The 13,680-nt window shown below is 52.8% G+C and overlaps 1 protein-coding gene across 5 annotated transcripts in view; it reads left to right on the forward strand.

Moving 5' to 3' along the window:
* The window catches only part of Dnmt3a (DNA methyltransferase 3 alpha), a 137,214-nt gene that overhangs the window by 30,218 nt on the left and 93,316 nt on the right, over positions 1-13,680 (forward strand). The window contains exons 1-2 of one of the 5 annotated variants that reach the window (XM_026785967.1): positions 3,598-4,520; positions 4,664-4,854. The exons of 3 other annotated variants lie outside the window; for them this stretch is intronic. The gene's annotated coding sequence lies outside the window, so the exon portion shown is untranslated. Of the gene's footprint in view, positions 1-3,597; positions 4,855-13,680 lie in introns of those variants that run through there. One more of the 5 variants, XM_026785966.1, reaches the window with a different exon arrangement.

Below are 13,680 nucleotides of genomic sequence, written 5' to 3' on the forward strand. Positions count from 1 at the left end.
CGCAGTGTGGGGGCGGGGCGGGAGTGGGCGAGGATCCCCGGGCCCGGCCGCGGAGGGCTGGAAGGTGCGGGGGCGGGAGCGGCGAGGCTGGAAACGACTCCGGTGGGGATGCCGGGGTCGCCCCCTGCAGCAGACTCCCCCTGCACACACTCACACGCACCCCCGCCGGGCCGCTGTAGACGTGTCCTTGAAAGCTTCGCGTCTGCACAGTGAAGGACGAGGCCTCGCAGAGGCTGCGGATCGGGGGTCTCGGTCCCCACGTTGCCCACACCTCAGGAGACCCCGAGCCTCAGAGCAGCGCCGGCCGCGGTCCGTGTCCCGCCCTCACCCGGGCTCCCCACTCCAGGCCGTCAAGCCCTCCCTCCTCGTTGGCGCGGACCGAGCTGGCATGTGTCCAGGGCCCGCCCCCGGCCTCCCCCAGCCCCTCTTCGCGGGGCCCGCGGCCCTATGGCTGCCAAACTTCATTTTGCTTTCCTGGAGCCTGCCTTCTTGGGGGCACCTTCTCCCTTCGCTCCCCCCTCAGTTGCTTCCCCCTGTCTCCGCATCCCCTCCTCTCGTCTCTTCCTGCAAAGCCAGCTGAGTAGGTGTGAGCACCCTGAGTGGGAATAGGTTCCCACTGGGTCTCAGGGCTCCCTTCTCGGTCTCCCAAGGGGAGCCCTCCGTGGCTGCACCTTGACCCAAGATGGCGTCTTGCACCCAGCTGGGCAGTTCTGGCCTGCATAAGGCTGGGGAGAAAGGGCAGGCTGGGGACCGCACAACTGCACTCTCTCAAACTAGAGGGGACAGGAGCCTTCGGGGAGGAGTATTCTCAGCCGGGTGACCCAGCTTGCCCCTCTATGCTGTGCCCAGAGACTGCCATCAGCATCCCCTGGGAACAGTTAGGTCTTCATGTTTCACCCAGGGCTGCCAGCGGCTGAACCTCCTCCTGGGCAGGCAGGCAGGCAAGCTGCGCAGGGATTCAGGGATCAGGTGCTGCTCCACTGTGCCTCCTCCTTCCCAGGCAGATGTGACAGCTGCAGCCTGGGGAGCTATTCTTGCGTTGCTGGGGTGTTAGGACTGGCCTGTGGGATTTGGGAAGCCCAGCTGCCAGGCGGACCCTCTTTGGACTATCCCCTATGTTGTCAGGGGCCATTTGCAGGTCGTTAGGGCAGTCACTTGCCTTTGGATAGTTGGGTTGTGGAAGTTCCTGTGGGCTTTTAGGCAAGCTGACTAGTCTCCTCTGGTTCTGGGACCCATTAAGGCCCTGGTGGAGCTGTTGACAGGTAATAATGTCAGAGAGTCCATTTGTGTCTGGGGGCAGTTGTTGGTAGGGGCCCCAGGCCGAATTGTGTCATAGGTCTGGCACCTGCCTGCTTCACTTTCGTGAAGCCCCTTCTCCTGCAGGCCCTGTTGCCTCCTGGTGCTTTATCTTCAGCTCCCCTCCCCCATCCAGTCTGCAGCTCCTGATTCCTGGGCTTATGGTGGCCCAGGCTTTCTTGTGCTTGCCTGGAGCCTCACCTGAGGAAAGGTGAATCCCCTTTAGACTCAAGGAATGAACATCCTAAATGCTAGGACTGCCTTCCGCGCTAGAGGAGCCTAGAGAGGCGCCAGTGGCCATCTGTCAGTGTGTCTGCAGGCGGGATTCCTCTGTGGTGGGGGTTGATGACGCCTGAAGGCCCCATTCCAACTTTAAAATTCTGTGGCTCCAGGTTTCCTGGTGGAATTTCAGACCCAGAATAGGGATAGGCTGTTCTGGCGTCGTCCCCCGCCCCCCTCACAGTAGTGGTGACGGAGAAGGCTACTTAGTTAGAGAAGGTGGGAGAGAGTAAGGGCCTGCCAGGGTTGGGCTTTGGCAGAGAGGGCCGGGATGGTATGTTGGTCTGACTGCTGAGTGTGTAAAACACAGCTTCCGTGCAGCCTTCACACATGGTGCTCTCCCCAAGGTGTACGTGGAGATCTCTGCGGATAATTTGTAAGGGTCTCTCCCAGTCCAATCTCTCACAAGTCCTTCAGTCCTTGAGGACATTTCGCGATCATTTTCATGACCTTTTCTGCCATTCCTCTTCTCAACCAGCCAGCGAGGGACAAGACGAGCTGAAGGTGATCTGTCCTCTGGGGTATTCTGGGTCTTCTGTTGGACATTTAGTGGGGCTCCCATGAGGGTCATTGTCTGCTTATAGACCATGTGGAGGGCGCAAGTCTCCCGGAGACCCAAGTTCTTTCCCAGATTCCCTCAAGACACCAGGGGAGACTCAGCACAGCCTTGACTTTCAGATGGGTGGACCCCTCCTAAGATGTTACCAGTGATGCTCCAGTCCTTAGGATCGTGGGTGGGAGGAGAGCCCTGAGGACACTTAGGAGCTGGGTTGGAGGCTATCTGGGTGAGGCCATGCCCATTTCCTCTCATGGCTGCCTCTTGTACCCAGGGCCTGAGGCAGAAGGGCCCCTTAACCACTTGCCACCTCCTCCGGTTTGCTGGTGTAGGGTCTCCATCACTGCCTTCTTCCCACTGATGGTTGACTGTGTTTGGCTTGTAGAAGTTAGAGCTAGGATGTGGGCCTTGGGGGAGTTGTTTCTCCCTCCATTTTAGTATCTGGTGGATACCAGAAGCCATCAGCTGTCGCAGCAAGGCTGGGTTTTCTGCAAGGACTTATTTTGTGTCATTTGTCTTAAGTTTCTTTTATTTTTGAAATCACTCTTAATCCACTCTGGTCTCAAACTCCTGTGGTCAAGTCGCCATCCTTCCTCAGCCTCTCTCGTACCTGGGCTGATGTGTGTATCTGGCTTTATTTGTCTTGGTGGTTATAATATTTTTCCCTAAGAAATGAAATTGAGTTCCCAACATGCAAGTCTTTTCCTGAGAGATATGTGCCGTGTCCGAGCTGCCTCCATTTCACTGTGTGGGTCAGATGGGTCCACACTGTGTGTCTGTGTTTGCTCAGACAGCCTGCTTTATGTGTGCCGACTTCGGTGCTATGTAAGCAAGGGTCCTGGATTGAGGAGGAGGTAGCTGCTGGCTCCCAGGATGTGTGGCAGAGTCACCGTCTTAGCCAAGGGTCAGTGAATGTGTGGGCTGTTGTCACTGCTCTCTGCATGTGGGTCTGCGTGGGAGGGGGGTGTTTTGAGGAACCCCACCCACTTTCCTGCTTCTTTCACCAAACCTGGGTGAGCGCTGCTGACGCTGCTTAGAAATCTTGGCAGGCTGTCCCAAGTCTCACAAATGGCTTTGTCAACAGGTTGGCCAAGCACCTCCAGTCCCTCGAGTTAGCTCCAGCATTTTGTTCATCCTCTGCCTTGAGTCTGGTAGCATTTTCCCTCTGTGTTTGCTTCCTCTTGCCTGAGATTTTGTTTACTGGGCATTTCCTGTGAGCCCGGCCCTGTGCCCACTTTGAGGAGATGCTGTATTGTGGCGTACCCAACTAATTAACAGCTGCAGGGTGCTGGGGAGGGAGGTCACTGCCAACTGAGGGGTGAAGACGGCTTCTAGGAGGAAGGGGCAGTACCTAGTGGCAGCCCAGGAGTGACATGTTCGGTGGGCGAGGGAGCGGGGAGGAGGGGGATCATTTGGGCAGTTGCAATGCGGTAGATGCCTGGGGAGGTGGATCAGGACCTGGGAGGCGCTGGAATCTTGGCTAAGGCTTCCCAGTAGTCTGGGGAGAGGGTTCCTGCACTTGCTGGGGGTGGGGTAGGAGGAGCAGGCTGGGCCAGCTGAGCCCAGGCGGTGCAGAATCTCGATTCTTCATTCCGCAGACTGGGGCTTAAGAGCTCAGACTTCAGGGCAGGAAGGCCAGAGTCCAGTTGCATAGCCCCAGGGGGTCTTGGCAACAAAGGGAAGGGCAGGCCAAGGTCCCCCAGTGCTGCCACTGATAGCTACAGCCCTGTGGATTTTAGGCAGAAGTCCCTGCTCTGGTGTCCCAGAGGTCTCACCTTCCCCTCCCTCCCTCTACCAGGGAATACCTAGTCAGCTAGCCCAGCGCCAGCAGGTGTGGGTGTTGCTCCACAGTCAGTGGGGTCACAGGGCCCTCTAACTGAACCCGACTATGGTATGATTATTTTTCAGCAGCGACTGTTGCTTTGTCCTGCTGTGATCCTCTGACCCCTAAGGTTTCCTGACCTTATTCAGATACCAGACTAGCTTCCCATTTTCTCTTTCCTGTGGTCATCCCTATTGATCCTGCCTCTCTGTTCCAAACACCAAGGTCATTTTTTAATTCTGAGCCTGTTAACTGGCCTGTCTGGGCGCCTAGACGGGATGGACAGGTGCCCATCTTATAGCCAGTGGTGGGACTGGGGTTGGGGTCTCGAGAATGTTAACCTAGTGTTCCTGTTTGCTTTGGTTTGGATTTTTGAGGCAGCGTCTTGCTCTGTCCTAGGCTGGCTCCATACCTATGGTAAATCTTCCCCCTTTAGCCTGTAGAGTGCTGGGATTGCTGATGTGAACCTCTGCATCTGGCCCCAGTGCTGGTATTGTCCTGGATGGTGGAGGCTGGTGCAGAAGACAGTTTGGACCTGACAGCGAGTTCCAGGAACCATTCTGAAAGGTGGCATGAGATGCTTAGGGTGGTGACGATGATCCGGATTGAGGGGTCAGGCTTGCGGGCTGAGCTGTTGCCTGGATGAGGACTGCGTTGAGATGTCTGTGCATGGCCATGACCTTGAAGCATGACTTCTCTGTTTCCCAAAGGACTCTGGGAGGTGCCAGACAGTGTGCCCTCCCCATGCCAAGTGGAGGCATCCTCTAACATTCCAGCTGGCAGACGCCTTGGAGAGGAGGCTTGCTGATGGAATGGACCTGTGTGATTGATACAGAGTCTGAAAGGATGAACTTACAAATAAAGGGAGAGCTACATAGATTCCCTCGAAGCATGTGAGCTGGTGAGGATATCCTTATTGGTTGAGGTGCTGTTGGGTTACCCAGAACTGCAGTGTGCTTAATGCACTCTTGTCTTTTGTAGACCAGGCTAGCCTTGAACTCTACATTCATCCTTCTCTGTTTTCTAAGTGCTTAGAGGTATAATTCACTTTTTAAAACTCTTTAAAATTTTATTTTAAGCCGGGCGATGGTGGCGCACACCTTTAATCCCAGCACTCAGGAGGCAGAGTGAGTTTGAGACCAGCCTGGTCTACAAGAGCTAGTTCCAGGACAGGCTCCAAAGCCACAGAGAAACCCTGTCTCGAAAAACAAAACAAAAAAAAAATTTTTATTTTATTTTGTTTGTTGTGTGTGTTATACACAGCATGACAAACATGCGGAGGTCAAAGGACAGCTGTGGGAGTCTTCTACTGTGTGGGCCAAGTTTAATTAAAGAAAAGAAGATTCAGGTGTGGTTGCACATACTTTTGATCCTAGCATTCAAGAGACAGGCAGGCAAATCTTTTGTGATTTCAAGGCCAATCTAGTCCATACTGTAAGTTCCAGGCCAGCTAAGACTACGTAACGACACCTTGTCTCAAAGAAAAAAAGTTAATTATTCACATTTATAGGTTAGTGGATGCATAGAAAAGATTTCCCTCTTAGGGAGACACACGGCCTATCATCGGGAATATGGCTTTCTTTTGTCATATATTTTTGTATTCTTAGAAAAAATGTAAATGAATATGCTTATAATGACAACAACAAATAAACTCATACCTGACTCATAAAAGGGGTTGGAGTAGAACTGTATTTTATTCAGAACCCTTGTAATGAAGGGAAAGAGTCTGCGGTGTAGAAGGCTTCATCCTCAGTAGCTGGGCCAATGGGAAGCCAGGCTTGGGAGCATGGCTGGGGGTCAGGAGTGAAAAATAACTAACAGAAGCCAAGCCCGTGAGGCTGAAGCAGGAAAACGGCTGAGAGTCTAAGGCCTACTTGGTCTCCAGAGTGAGACCCCCATCTCAAAACAGAACCTAAAGTTGGACTTGGTAGTGCATACATTTGGGCAGGAGGATCAGGAGGAGTTCAAGGGCATTCTCTGTCTACACAGTGAATTTGAGAGCGGCCTGGGCTTTATGAAATTGTTGAAAGGCAGGTCCCTAAAAGGAACCGTCAGGCACGGGGCTTTCACATAGCCAGTTTAATAGGAATCCTGATAAAGACAGGTTGGGATTGAGAGGTCTGCTAACAAAGGAAAATCATATGGAGCGGCGTGGTGGTGGCAATGGTGCACACCTTTAATCCCAGCACTCGGGAGGCAGAGGCAGGCGGATCTCTTGAGTTAGAACCCAGCCTGGTCTACAGAGTGAGTTCTAGGACAGCCAGGCATACACAGAGAAACCCTGTCTCGAAAAACAATAAAAAAAATATGGGAACAACAACAAAATAAAAAAGAGAAGCCGGGTAGTGGTGGTGCACGCCTTTAATCCCAGCACTTGGGAAGCAGAGGCAGGTGGATCTCTGTGAGTTCGAGGCCAGCCTGGTCTACAGAGCTAGTTCCAGCATAGTCTCCACAGCTACAGAGAAACCCTGTCTCGAAATCAACAACACCAAAAGAACCATAAATCAATGTTTTAAAAAATTTTTAAAAGGGGGGAGGGGCTGGAGAGATGGCTCAGAGGTTAAGAGCACCGACTGCTCTTCCAGAGGTCCTGAGTTCAATTCCCAGCAACCACATGATGGCTCACAGCCATCTATAATGAGATCTGGTGCCCTCTTCTGGCATGCAAGCATACATGGAAGGAATGTTGTATACATAATAAATAAATCTTTAAAAAAGAGAGAAAGAGAGTTCGGTGGGGAAACATACATGGAAGACAAGCCTGGTGATCAGGATTTAATCCCCAGGATCCCACATAAACGACTGTGTGTGTGTGTGTGTGTGTGTGTGTGTGTGTGTGTGTGTGTGTGATGTACATGTGCTTATGCCTTTAATCCTAGCACTTGGGTAACAGAAGCAAGAAGATCTCTGTGAGTTTGAGGCCAGCCAGGTCTACATAGACTATTTCAAATAAACTAAACAAAATTACAAATAAATAAATGGTAAGAAATTTAAAGACTTAGGGCCAGGTTACTCAGTGTGTGCAGGAAGAAGCCCAGATCAAGAAGAGCTGGGTGCAGAGGAGCTGCTTGTACTCGACTTCCAGGGACAATAGACAGTCTAGCTTTATAGGATTATGGTTGGACCAGGATAGGGGAAAATCTTTGAAAATCCCTCTGAAAAGCATCACTGCAGTGAACTATTATCCCCCAAATGGTTCCCTGGGAGTTGAAGACATAACTAAAGATTGAGTCGGGCTGGAGGCCACACTCAAGCAGGAGAAAGTGAGCCTTCAGAATACTCCTTTATAGGAAGGAGTATCTGTAGAATTCTCCTGGTATGTGGGTTCAAGCTGTGTCCAGCTCTGATTCAGGAGCTCCTGAGGAGGTGGGTAACAGCATAGAAAGAGAGAGGCAAGGAAGGGAACATAAAAATTCCTCTTCCTGGTCACCTTGCTACCCTACGAAGCCAGAGCCTGTTGTTTGGCAATAGTATCATATCCACCTTGCCTACCTCAGTGCCTACCTCAGTGCCTTCCCCAGCACTGGCCATGGGTGCCTCTTGGATCTAGCTGTCCTTGTTGGAGACAAGGCTAGAAGGGATAAGACAGGGAGAGATAAAGAACCCAGCATGGAGGTAAACCAGAGCTCGTCGCTCTGCTGATCAGACCCTTACTTAGGCTCCTGGGGACAGATGTGCAGGATAAAAAGGAAACCGGGGAGGCAGGCAGCCCCGCCTGCTGGTGGTTAGCATCTCAGATGCTGAGACTCATTGGCTGCCTGGCTTTCGGCAGCTTTGAGATGCTGGCTTTCTCTGTGAACTGGGCAAGGACAGCTGCACACAGTGGGGACCCAGGAAGAATGTGCCCCTTTTCTTAAAGTGGGGGTCATTGTGCAATACTCCATGAATAAGGAGAGCTCTCATGAAGGCCTTGTGTGAGAACCTACAAAATGCTTGTCCTTAGGATGCAGGGGAGAGGGTCCCCATGGTCACCATATACATTTGTAGATAGATGGTGGCAGGCACATGTATGGTGGTCAGGACAGCCCGTGGGGTGTCTGTTCTCTTCTTCCACCATGTGGGTCCTGGACATCAAACGCCAGTTGTCAGGTTTGGCAGCAGACACCTTCATTTCCTGAGCTACCTTGATGGTCTCTCTGTAACTCCCACTGCAAAGCCAGGAATTGACTGTAGAGGCTCCTGCCCAAGTGGTATGGCCCAAGCCCTACCCCTGATGGCCCTAGCTCTGTCGCTGATGCCCTGCCCCCTGGTCTCCTAAGGGTTCTGGTCTTGCTGGAGCTACTGGCTTTGCCCATAGCCTAGAGCATGGGAGGGTCCAGACCTTAACCAGCTTGGCAGCTGGCATTGCAATGGCTTCTAACAGTTTTATTGCCAGTAACAGTGTGGCGCCTGTTGCTGTCCTCTCAGAGGCCTATGGTTCCAAGCCTGGCCTGTGGTGGTGGTCTGAGGCCCTGCCTGGTTCTGGAAGCTCATATAAAAAGCCCAATGGGGCTGGGCAGTGCCTCTGTATTTTCTGCTGTCAACACCCTCCCAATAGCCTGGCATCTGAAGCCTGGGCCCCAAGGTGGCAGGTCTAGCAGCCTTTCAGCTTTCTCTCTGGAGGGCCCTTGCTCCAGATGCATAGTGTCCCTATTCACCTCTGAAAAGCCCCCAGGGTGCCATGCATTGGTTACACAGATGACACCCAAGGGCCGTGCAGCTTCAGGTGGGAGATGGGTAACCAATTGTCAGCTGTGGGCAGCTGTAAAACAACAACAACAAAATACAGGAAGGGACTCACGTCTTTACTGTAACTAGATAAGGGAAGCCTAGTCCCAAAGAGGGAGAGTCCTGAAGGATTCTGCCGGATGTGACGCCTAAGCTGAGTGGAAGGGCAAGAGCAGTTAGCTAGGTGGCCAAGGGCATTTTCAACCCAGTGAGGCTAGAGGGCTGGGCCCAGTCAGGCTGTGGTAAGCTGTGATATTATCCCCAGAGGAGGCTGACTCTTGGAGCCCTAGGTCCCCAGCGACATCCAAGAAAGGTCATTTGGGGGCACCAAAGAAGAGAAATGCAGGTAGAAAATCAGTGTAGAAATAATTGTACGGGACAGCAGTGCAGAGGAGGAGGGGGTGGGGTGGGGAGCAGTGGTGACCCTTTTTTGCTTGTGCAGGAGAGCCCATGCCGCCTGTGGGGTGTTGCTTCCTGGGGGGCACTGGAGCTGCTGTTTGAGTTGATTTCCTTAGGAGAGCCTGGGCCTGGGCCAGGCTTGCAGGAGGTGAGAACCTGCGTCAGCAGGCCCTGAAGGGGGCGTCCGTGGGATGAGTTGCTTTCATCAGAGCTAGGCGGCCCTGCAGATGTGTCAGGGAGCCGGTGACTTCACCAGGCTTGTGCCACAGGAGGCAGTGATGCTGGCGTTTGGGGATTTGAACTAGGATGTCTGCTTCTTGGTAATCCCTCTCCCCCTACCCTCAGAGATGAGCTGCCAGGCCTAGCCCTCCCCACTCCCAGACTGCTCCATGTGGGTAAGTATTGCTGAGCATGTCCTTGGGCCTGAGTAAAGCTGCCCCTCTCCAGCAGGGCCAGGTCTGCCAAAGTAGGAGGGGACAAGCTGAGACCAGCCTTTTTGGTAAGCAAGCAGAAGGATACAGGCAAAAACTGTCGGAGAAAAAGGTGTCTTTAGCGTTTCACGAGGTAGAATCAAAGGATTTGGGGATAAAGACATGAACCATGTTGGTATTGCTGAACTCAGGCAGAGGCGGTGTGGCAGTGTGCCAAGGCCATCAGACTTGGCCCCGGGCGGGCGGATGGGGTTTGACCTTGACTTTGCTACTTCCTTGGCGTGTGTCCTTGAGCGGATCACCCAGCCTCTGCCCACCTTGGCGTTGCCACCTGCCGAGTGGGCACACTCTCACTCTTCGTTTGTTTGTTTGCCTTGTAAGCGCTCCTTGCTCTAAGCCTGGCTATTTTCTTTCACTCGTCTTTTAAGAGACTCCTTAGGCAGTTGGCTTCACAGGTGTCTGAGGATTTAAATTCAGCCATGTGTGTTCTTGGTTTGGCACCGAGAAAGCTCGTCTGCACATGCCTGCTTCCCCTTCCGTCTTGTGAGCTGAGCAAGGGCCGACACGGCACCTCCTGCCCTTTGTAGCCGTGACGGTCTCTGTCAGGTGCAAGTGACTTCCTCGTGTTTAGTTCTTTGCCACCAGCCTGTGTCTCCCCAGCACACTTAAGAGGCTACTGAGTGTGGGAACTGAGGGGATCAGAGAGAGAGAGAGAGAGAGAGAGAGAGAGAGAGCGAGAGCGAGCAGAGGTGGCAGCCGTGGGGCTACAGGTAGCTTGAGGGTGATGAGGTCTGGACCTGGGTGGGCTGCCCTTGCAGGACCAGACCCCTGGAGACAGTGGGTCCAGGTTCCCATGGGGCCATTTGACCGTGTTGTGACCCTTAGATGTTTGAAGATTCTCTCGTCTTTGGCTTTGGCCAAAGATGGCTTCTCGTCAGGGGTGTGTATACTGATGGTATTGGCCAGAAGGACCCGGCAAAGCCTCAGGTTGTCCGTGGCCAGCAGCCGTGAGGCTGGGTGTGGCTTGCTGTGGATCTGCTGCAGAACTTGGCAAGGGTCTCGACCCTGGCCTGACCCTGGGGAGGCTGGGCCTCTGTGAACTCAGGGTGTGGAGGTGTAATCACATGAAACATACAGCATAATTAATCCTGTGTACTCTTAATGATATGCATAATTGTGCTGCATGGTAATTAGGTGGAAATGGTGAGCAGTTCACATAAATGTTTTTGTAATTGGTATTAATTTTACAGAGGCAAACCAAGTTTATGCGGTTTTTCCCCCTTCTTGCACTGTTAGTTTTCTGGTACAGGCAATTCCCAGCTTTTGGAGGGTTCTATTGCAAACGTTTGTTTCTAGGGCAGTGTTTTATAATCTCTTGCAGAACAGTGTTGTGAACGGTTGTGGTCTTCCCAAGCTGGTTTCCAAATGCTTCTTTGGCCCACACAGCAGGTGAAATGTGCAAACACCCATCTGTGTTGGGGTGGCTTCAGGCCCCCTGTTCCAGGCATCCCCCAGGGTCTGCAGCTCCTGGGGGGCCAGTGTGCGTGGGTCACCATGGAAGCCTTCCTGTGTGTGTTCCTGTGTCTGTTTCTGTGTGCTCATCTGTGACTGTGTTTGTGTGACTCAGTGCACCCGCCTGAGTGTCTGTGCGCATGTCTTGTGTTTGTGTCACACTGTCTCTATGTCTGTGTGCCTCTGTATGTGTATCTGTGTTGGCAGGTATGTGTTTGTGTTTCTGTGTGTGAACCTGCTGTAAACATCTGTGGCTCTGTGCATGCTTGTGATGGTGTCTGTGCTTTGTGTTTGTATGCCTCTCTGTATGTATGTATGTATGTATGTATGTATGTATGTATGTATATATGTGTGTGTATGCGTCTGAGTTTTGTGTGTGCTTGGTCTCTGTGTGTGCATTTGTTGGTGTGTATACACCTGAGCCTGTGTGAATAATAGACATTTCTAAGGTCACCCTGGAAGGAAGAAAGTTGTGGCCCTGAATCGGGCTGCAGCAATCACCTAGGAGTGTGAGCTAGCTGCTCTGAGTGGAACTTAGCGCACAGTCGAGGTCACCTGGCCCTTTATCCTGAGTCAGAGTAGTTTTTAAGTGACCGTCTGTTGAGCTCCGCCCATACACCACGCACCACGCTAAACATGCCGCTCAGATGTTCTCATAGCTCGAGGTAGATGTACAAGCTGGGAATTCTCATTCACCCTACTTCACAGGTAGGAAGCTACGCCTCACACCTCTAAAGTCAGAGATGGGGGTCTGAGGAGTGGTCTGGTGAACCACTGAAGTGGGGCTTCTGTGGAGGGGCTGAGGGGTCTGGGATGTGGATTTGCTCCTGCTTTCCTCAACTCTTTCCACTGGAGCGGAGGATAGGCAGACAAAACAAGGTGCACAGAGGTTGTAAGAACTGCTCCTTCTCAGCTGGGCGGTGGTGGCGCACGCCTTTAATCCCAGCACTTGGGAGGCAGAGTCAGGCGGATCTCTGTGAGTTCCTGGTCTATAAGAGCTAGTTCCAGAACAGGCACCAAAGCTACAGAGAAACCCTGTCTCGAAAAACCAAAACAAACAAACAAACAAACAAAAAAAAACCCTGCTCCTTCTCTGAGGAGGAGTTGACTCCACCCATCCCTCCCAGGTCCTGAAGACCCTACAGGACTTCCCAGTTCTGACCTAGGAGTGTTCAGCTCCATAGTTATTGGCATGCTGTGTGGAGAAAGGGACACAGAGCGGGCCTGAGGAAGCTTGGCTGTGGACCTTGTGGTAAAGAGTGGTTGCAGACAGGCCAGTTTCCAAGGGTTGCCAGGGGTGGGAGGCCCGCCCCTTTCTGGGTTCCTTGTGATTCCTTCACATGAACACCTGGGGGCAGGAAGACCTGCAAAACCCAAGGCAGGCGTCAGTTTTGACCTGGGTTGGTGGATAGACCTCAGCTCCATGTGGCCTTTCCATGCTTTGGGGCTCTGCTAAGCAACCCCTAGAGCAAGGATTGGGGGGTTCACTCTAGGCACTGCCACGCTGTGCTGGGGATGTTGCAGCTGCCTGGGAGAGACTTCCCACAGTCCTCTCTACTCAAGAGTCACCTAGAACAGGCAGAGGCCAACCCCAACTGTGGGCTCTGCTGCAAGCCTGGGAAAGAACAAGACATGAACCTTGACCTTATATGTTTGGGAAACTAGACACATCTATACACATGTGCAGAGTTGCATGACCACCCACAGACACTGTTAGAGCCCCTAGGTGGTCAGGCAGGGATGAAGGATGGGGTGAGGGGAATCTCAGGGGGCTTGGGAGGGGCTCCCCTTTCAGAGGAGAATGGTGTGAACAGACTGTGGAAACAGTATATCAACTGAGGACCTGACCAGGCATGGAGCAATGGGGGTCAGCTGAGAGAGGTGAGGTGAGGTCAGAGCAAGCATCAAAGCTGTACGTAGCCAGCTGTCAGGGTACGAGCACCTCACAGCTGGGGGCAGTCGGCTTTAACAGGATAGGATTTGCGTTCTGCACCACCCGCCCTTGTCAGTGTGCTGTGGGATTGCCTTAAATACCCCCAGGATGGTTCTGCCACCATGGTCAGTCATAAACTTCTCTTGGGCCTCAGGTTTGGGTCGAGGGAAGCCTGCGTGGACATTCTGCTGAGACGCTAGGAAACAGGGCCCGCTCTAGGGACCTGGTTCTCAAGAGCAGAATTTCATCTGTGCATCCAGGTGGGCAGGCAGAGAAAGTATAGACAGACAGAGCCTTGCAGGTGGAGGGCTGTGTGTGGTAAGCCTGGGGGCTGCAGGGAAGAACTGCAATAGTACAGCTGCAGTAGTACAGCTGCAGTAGTACAGCCGCAATAGTGCAGCACTGAAGGCCGGGCTGGCCCCTCACTAGTCCTGGACACAAAGTGCAAAGGCCGGGGTGGCAGTCCCGGAACACAGATAGTCCTTGAGTTTGTGAACTTCCAGAAGCAGGGGCTCTCCTTCACCCTGGAGCTCAACTCAACAATGGCGTTCCATACATGATTGCTGAGGAAGAGTGCTTGAACCAGAGAGTGGCTAGCTGGCAGGTTGTTAATAAGCTCAAAGACCTTAAGGAAGGCCCGGTGGTGGTGGCACACACCTTTAATCCCAGCACTCAGGAGGCAGAGGAAGGCAGATCTCTGTGAGTTGGAGGACAACCAGGTCTACAAGATCTAGTTTCAGGACAG

This window comes from Microtus ochrogaster, linkage group LG3 (genome assembly GCF_000317375.1).
Source record: "Microtus ochrogaster isolate Prairie Vole_2 linkage group LG3, MicOch1.0, whole genome shotgun sequence".
Taxonomy (NCBI): Eukaryota; Metazoa; Chordata; class Mammalia; order Rodentia; family Cricetidae; genus Microtus; species Microtus ochrogaster.